General features: G+C 33.5%; 1 pseudogene; it reads left to right on the top strand.

Annotated features, from left to right (window-relative positions):
• The first annotated feature begins 1,195 nt into the window (after positions 1-1,195).
• On the top strand, positions 1,196-1,601 carry LOC149189660 (uncharacterized; annotated as a pseudogene).
• Positions 1,602-8,476: the final 6,875 nt, after the last annotated feature.

The raw sequence follows: 8,476 nt of genomic DNA, 5'->3' as shown, positions 1-8,476 counted from the left end.
CATTGATGTATTCCCATGATCGTCAGCGAGAGAACTTGCCATTAAGGCATGCAAGCCTCTAGGTACTCAAAAGGAACTCTAGTCTATTTCCCAGATAAGGTGCTAATGTCAATGGGGCAAGACTTATTGAAAGGTGGGCCTTAAGAAATCCCACATCAGTCAACGCGAGTTTGTACAAAAAGATTTGGTAGGACTATAAATGGAAAGAACTCATGGACAAGCAGTGTGGATCAGCATGGCTAGGAAATCAAGGCAATGTAATTATGGAAAGGGAATGAGTTTTATTAAGAAGGCAAACTAGAAGGCAAAAATAAACTGAAAAGGATAAAGGGATGTATGCGATTCAAAAAAATAGGCGTGCATGAAGTCGTGAAAGATAAGGAAATGGAAGATGGGCTGCAACACAAGGATGGTCTAGGCGTTTGGAAGGAAAAAGGGAAGTAATCATGACGCAAAAGGATTTTTATGTAGTGGAAAATGTCATGATATGTGCAGTGAAGAATTAGTTCCTTCAAGCATCCAATGATGCATGTTTCATAGTGATTTCAAAAAATCACTTTTGCATTAGATTGTCTTCAACTCTTAGCACCATGCCTGCATAAAAATTGTCACCTTTGTGTGCCATCTCCATTGATCATTCCTTTATGGAGTAACTCAAAAACAAATTAGCTCATTTTCAAGAATTTATAAAATGCCCATTTTTTTTAATTATTTTCCGAAATAACTCTAATTGTGGATGAAAAAGGTGTCACATCATAATGTTGAGCTTTCTGCATAAGCTTCTTGTTGTCCTACACATAACACCAATCTCATTTCACTTGTTAGTATATGCATCCTAACTTTTTCCCACAATTCATATAAAAAAATAAAAAATAAAACCAACATACTTTTATTTCCCCCCAACTAGAAATATTGCATGTCCCCATGCAATTTACTCAAATACTTTTTTCAAACTGTTTTTATTGTTTTGCAGGAAAATTGATTTAAAACATTTGAAAAGGCTTTTGTATTTCTTAGGGAACAAGTATTATGAATGAATGAGGGCAATTTTTTTTATTTTTTAATTTTCTTTATTATTTTATTATTATTAATAAATAACAAAATAAAAGTTATCGATTTTTTTTTTTCAAAACAAAACTATTTTAGATATACACATAAAACCAGAATTTTCAGAGCAAGGAGATCGTATTTTCTAATGAAGCGTAACGGAATTAGCAAGCACCCCCAGAGAAGTCGGCGCAGCATTTTTCTGAGAGCATTGGTAGAGTATTTGACATCAGATTCATACATGTATGGCCCTTTACAAGACCCGCTGCGACAACCCAAAGATCTTCTCCACCAGGATCATTTTGGCGAACAAAAAGAACCAGTGTTGCTGTCTCATAATTGATGGTGATCATGAATTGAACTTCCGGGATGTTCCTATAGAATCAGCAGCTGAGAAAGTGAAACATACAATTGAGCGTTTTGCTTCTTCATTGAAAATGGATCACATCTGTGAACCTGACACAGCAACAACTGTGAGAAAAAAGCTTTTCAAAAATAAGAAAAAGGCTTATAAAGAGAAGAATGCTGAACAGTCATCTTCAATGAGGATCTAGCCATTACAAAATTAGAAAAATGCAATAAACAAGAGTGAATTATCAAAGTGCAAATCGAATTACTCCCACCGCCTCATAGTGGATGCCAACATCTTTAGAACGCAACCCCTTAAAAACGTCAGTTTTGAAAAGCAGTTTGTGATCAAACCAAGACAAATCTATACAAACAAAGACATGGGTTTTTTTCAAAACAGAATAAATTACATAACCCAGAAATCGTTTGCTTAAATTCCTAATGATCTAAGAAGGAATCATGGTTCTTCGAGACCCTATTTAGATGACTGCGTGAAGAAGAAAAAACGGTTTTTTCAATTAATGTGCATGACAGCCCCTTTTTTTTATTAGTATTTTTTTTTTAAATGAAAAACTAAAATTTAGAAAGAAACTAAACTTTCTCTAGATTTAGAATTTTTTTTTTTTTTTTTTTTTTTTAACAAATGGACACAATGATTTGCATATTGAAAGATGTTTTGATCAAGCATATTGCAAAATATTTATTTATTCTTGAAATTAGTCTAAATCATCCCTATTTTCTGATCCTCGAGATCGTACAAAGACGCAGGAGGAGAGCATACTTATTCTAGGTAAAAGCAAAACTGAAAATGAAAGCAAAAACTAAAACTGAAAGCCTACCTACTCTATACTAATTAGAATTTACAAATTAGTTACGTGTAGTTAAACTTCCAATGAAGCCACTCATGTAGCAATAACAACAATAGATTCAGTAGCAATTCTTTAAATGATGGATGAAAATATTCAAGAGTGGATAAGTCTAGTTGTTGTAACTGCAAATCAACTAAAAAATAAAAATATGAATCTAATCTAGTACTTACCTGGAACCATTGTTCGATAAAGCTTTGATAAGCAAAGTTTCTCTCACTCAGATCATGCTGTAACTCCTGTTCTTCTTCGATCTGTTGTTCTTCTTCCTCGATCTCCTGTTCCAATGATTGTTCGTCATCAGATACACAAGATTCTTCAGATGTTGAATCTTCATTTATTTCTTGGGGAGTAGTTGAACCTTTAATTCTTGTCAAGATCTCCTCTTCCAAGGAAGAAGAGATCCCGACTTCTGCTAGGATCTGAGTGAGTAGTTCCAAGCTGAAACTCATTATAAAACCATGTTGAAAGAGATTCTAAAAACAAAAAAAATAAGCACACTAAAAATTGAATTAAAAACAAAAGGACCACGAAAATAATCTTGAATTCAATACTCAATTAAACCCTCTTACAAGGACTTCTCATTAATTGAGTAATCGAATGCTTCAATTATAACCATGAACCATGAATTCATCAAACATTCTTCACAGTTGCGAAAATCAAACACACTTGCAGAAATTGAAATTCACACTTGCATAAATGTAAACACACCCTACATGCCCTGATCCATAAGAGGTCGAGCCCGTTACGGTATCTCGAATGCGATGCATAGGCTGTTCCCCACGTCTTACCACCTTAACACCTCGGAGTTAGGAACATGTCTAAACACACTTGCATGAAAAATCAAACTAAACTTCAATCCATCGTGCCTCCCTGGCAACAACGCCAAAATGATGGGTGAAACTATGTTCGTTTAATTCTATTGTAGTACTTGCCCAACTATTTAATTTGTCAATCCGAGGTCCGTAGACTTACGAGACACATGCACTATATATGCAGGACTGAAGTGGAACTAATCTAATCTAAATTACTGAAATCAAATTAATCTAGGAAGGCATTGAAACATTAACTATGAAAGCAGGAAATTGCATAAAGGAAAAGCAATACAACATGTGAAGAATTGAATGACAAACAACATATGTGAGCTCACAACAATAAAACTATGTCAAATTATATTACAAGAACCAAGTTACAAATCATGAAAGCATAAAAATGAAAAACTAAGAATTCCTTTCCATTATTCATTCTTCAAAATGAAGAGAGAGCACTCTCTTATATACATGAGGAAGATAACCTTCTCATAATTACATATCCAATATTCTCTCAAGCACTCTCAACTAATTTCCCATTATTACAAGATATGATCCCACAAATCTCTCAAGCATTTTTAACTACTTTCCCATTATTACAAAATATGATCCATTTGAATCCTCCATAAATCTCTCACATATCTTGGATAAGATATGCCAACCAAATCCTCCATGCTTTTCTCCTTAGGAATTGGATAAGATATGCCAACCAAACCCTCCATGATTTTCTCCCTAGGAATAGGCTTGCATAATTATCTCCTTAACATGGTGGATGAGATATGGATAAGTCTCTTGGAATTAATTCTCCACATATTTCCTACACATCACAAAATTCACATATTCTTGAGATATATATAAAAATATGTACATTTTCTAATAATTAATCATAAATTCACTTATAATACAAAAATGAATAAAATGGAAAATAAGAAGGTGAAACCCAAATGTATGTATGAAAATGATATGATAAAAGGTTAATGGGATGATGAAATGTAAGGAATAGTGAAGAAAAAGGTGGATGAAAATATGATATTTTTGAGTCCCAACAAATACCACAAACTCTCATTTTTCATGGAGGACAGGAGGAGAAACTCTTACTCTATTATTTGAGCATAAGGCACTGGTATGATTTTTCTTCTATATTTTAATCTCATCTAACTATTCTTCCTTCCTTTGTTTTGTAGGTACTTTCATTCACATATCTGGATTTAAAATATTAACTAGGGTTGGAGTTATATATGCGAAAAAATATCATCCAAGCACTGCTCAATTTTAGCCCACCAATCGCTTGGTTACCAGATGCGTGTTTTAGTTTTGTGTTGCATTTGATTTCAAGCAATTTTTATTTCTACATTGCAAATTTAGTCTAAGTAGGGGATAAATTAATCTAAATCGTTAAACCCCCAAACATAGAGTAGTAAACTGAAAATGGGTATTTTAGGATCTAACACATAGGTGATTAACATAAAAAATAAAAATAAAAAATAAACAAACAAACAAAAAACAAAAAAACCCAAAACAAATTTCATTAACACTATTAATCCTTGCCAAACCAAGATCCTCGCACAAATCCTAAGATAATCCACATCATCTTCCATGTAATTGTCCTCTCATTTCATTGCCACCTATATGTTGAAAAACTTGTTAGGACATATTATTTTCCATTCCTAACAGTTATTTGTGATTATATTATTATTATGTGTGTGTAATTTCATCATAAAATAAATTCCAAACAAGTAGTAATCACAAGAACACGGGCTGTAGGCATCATTCCAGGGAAAAATCCCTCCTACAGGGTAAAACCCACAACAATTTTCTCTTCTTATCAACTTCAAATGAGACTTTCAAGGCCATATGCCCAAGGACCAATACGCCATGATTAGATGAACCACCCAACCAAGATATTTTCTTCCTCAAAGTCAATTGTTTTCTTCTGCTCCTTTATAATTGTGGATACCCTAGAGAATTCGCACTTCAAAGGAGAGTGGCATCCTTTTACTTTCTCGCTGAACTTCCTGCCTCTTCTTAAGCATATTCGCATTTCTTCCTTGCTTCAGAACATATCAGAAAATATGTGGTTCAGTTTCTCACCAATTGAGGTTGAATTTCATCATACTTATAACCTTCTTATGGGTTGGATGTGTCAGTTCAAGGCAAACTTGAAGGGGTGGCTGACCTAATCAGTTGGTGTAATCTAAGACACCTTGTACACAAAATAAATTTCTCTTTTTCTTTTTACAAGAGCCTCAAAGGGTCCATGACATCATGACTTTAACTTTGAATCAAAATGAAATACCTAGAACACACAATGGATGCTAGACCTATTGACTATTGACCCAAGCATAAAATACATGCTTTAATAAATCAGTCTTTTACAATAAAAAAAAAATTCTTTCTTTTGATAATACATAATTACATCATGATAGAAAAAAATCATTATGAAGACCGAAATTAGTTACAATTTCCAACAATCCCTCTTCACTAGGGAGGTATTCATAATTATCCAACTGGTACAAGGACAATACTCCATTTGAAAAGTTCTTATAAGAAGATAATCATCATACAAAATGTTAGGGATACCCTTACTGCCAAGGTATCCTCACATCAAATATCCAAGAGTTAATGACAATAATACAAATAATCCAACTAAGGGATTCCAGTGACATACACTCTTCAAGGATCTAAGACACTATCAGGACTAATGTGTTATATGGGCATCTACCACTATAGGTACCATCAAGATTTAGCCCTAACACCCACCCATATGGATCTAGGTATCATATCCAAGGTCGAAGCTCCACAAGACCGATGATACCCTCCCTCACTGAGATCTAGACATCATCAACGAGTCAACCAAGATGTCCTCCCAAGTACCATCACAGGTAGTTTCATTGTACTTCATCTCTCCCTCCAAACCTGCAAATCAAAGACCAACTTTCCAGGAAGTGATCAACACATCCACTAATCTGAGCATGCTCCTAAAACTAACTTCTTATGGAATAGATTACATCAGCTAGTTGTTCATCTGTTGGCATGTACTATAGATTCATGACCCCAACCATCATTCAACTTCCAATGTACATGTTCTTATATGTTAGCATAATGTACTTCCAATGTACAACTCCCTCTTTCTATCATGCTCAATATTTTCATCATTATTTCATATTAGGTAGGCTTACCTCTTTAAAACTTTGAAAATTATGTACCTGCTCATATGATGGAGACCTGCTATAAACTTTATAACCTCAAACATACCTTGAGTTTCTTTTTCTACATTCTTTGATAGGGATCCCTCTCACAATGATAGAATTAAAATCTTCATGGTTCATCTTTATATGAGTCTACTTTTATCAGAGTGCTCAAGGATCCAACTTGATTACCAAGTTAGCATTCCCTCCATTCACCATGGTCATTATTTCCAAGGAGGCATCATTAAGTACAATAGTTTTTTTGCATCTTCTTCCTTCTCATGTTGCTCTTACATGCAATTATTTAATAACAAATACAACCAAGCCAAGTACACAAGTACAAGTGCATGAAAACATGATTGTCACTCTAGGGTTTTCAATAAATATCAGAGAGGGAGAATTCTAGGGTTTCATATTCAAACCCTAAATTCCATGATATTTCCTTTTGAAACGTCAATCCTAGGGTTTGAGTCTCAAATCCAATTATGCTCTTTCTAGGATTTTTCATTTACCCTATACTACCTACAAACCCTAAAAACCAAAATCTAGGGTTTATTATGAAGGAACAGATATATTATGGTTAGGATTTCTCTCTTGACTAGGGTTTCTAAGTATTGACGAGTATTTTTTTTTTACAAAAATTAATAACCCTTATGAAGACTACAAACCCTTAGAAGTCAAGAGCAAGGTTTTCTATCAAATCAAGGTTATGGTTTTCTTACTTGATAAGGGTTGTCTACTTCAAACATCATCTAGGGTTTTGTAATCCGTAGATTCCAAAGATGAAGTCTACAAACCTTATGATCAAAGCATCCATAGAAAATCCCAATACAATAAAAAACAAGCTTTTCAACTCTGAAAATGCACATACCTTATGACTACATACCTTAGTCAATCATGATTGTTGAAATTCTGCCTTATTTAACTTCCATAGTTGCTACAATATTTCCATTATTTCTGAAAACATCACATATAACGTCTTTTTATGAGGCCTTCTTCACAATTCAAGGTACTCCTTCTTCCATTGATGTCATGGTCTTCTTGTTGCTTTGATAAAATGGATCATTCCATCATTTACCTTTGATGACTCTCACTTAAGCTAATGTGACTAACAAGAGACACATCAATCGCAATCATAAACATACCATTAAGATATGGCATAAACACAAACACATAAGTATAATATGTCTCCATCGTATTAGTAGAATGATTGATATTACATAGGACATGTACAATGCTCATGACAAAGCACCTACCTCAATATTCTCCTCATTATATCAACTACAACCAACAAACCAACCTACTAACTTCTTCCAACATTAAGATATATATATATCTATCTATATATATAAAGAGTTTATAGAAGTTTCAAAGATATACTAGGGGAATCTCCTAATTGTAACCCACTCGTGTAATATATTCTAAGCCCTTAGATACATGAGCATAAGATTGGGGAAATTAGTTTAGAGGATGTATAGGATGACTCCTTAGCCTCTATGTCCTTAGGCTTCTACATTATTATAGTTCTTGTAGATTCATCTTCAGCTAAACTATGATTTGTAGCAATATTTAGTCAAAATTGGTCCATAGAAATTTCCTAACCACATATTTGAAAATTTCCTTAAGTTGATATATACCTCTTGTTCCTACAAAATGGGCTCCAAGTGTAGAATCTCTCTTATAGTAGAACATCTAAACTAACTTAATTAAAAACATTTTTCCAACTCTTTCTTGCTCCCTAGATTTTTTTGTGCATACCCTACTACTAATAAGTTTTTCAATAATTTGATACTAAGTGTTACCCTCATTAATGTCTCATGCTTGGTGTTTGCTTTTTACATCATCTTTTAGGTCATTGTGAACTAGGATTTCACTTTCCTCATGAGTTCTCTAATCAAATTTCTTAACTTGTTCTCGTCTTATATAGCATTTTGTTTGATTAAGATGTGATGATACTTTTCTATATTGACATTTGGAGCATATGGAATTATGGATTCAGTGTACACCTTCTCACATTAAGAAGCTTATTGGTCTCCTACTTGATTTTATATTTTGGTTCTACCAGGATATCCCCCTGTTTTTAAAATTTCATCAATAAACTCCAACATTTCAAATGCAATAACTCTAACTTCTCTATTTGTTCTTGAGTTTAAATCATCATAGGATCAATAATCAATTTTTTTATTTTCCTATGAACCTTTACCTAAACATTCCACTC

This window comes from Pinus tabuliformis, chromosome 3_1 (genome assembly GCF_031772625.1).
Source record: "Pinus tabuliformis cultivar Carrire ecotype Pingquan chromosome 3_1, CPIR1, whole genome shotgun sequence".
NCBI classification, from domain to species: Eukaryota; Viridiplantae; Streptophyta; class Pinopsida; order Pinales; family Pinaceae; genus Pinus; species Pinus tabuliformis.
This window is presented reverse-complemented; position numbering and strand designations above follow the sequence as displayed.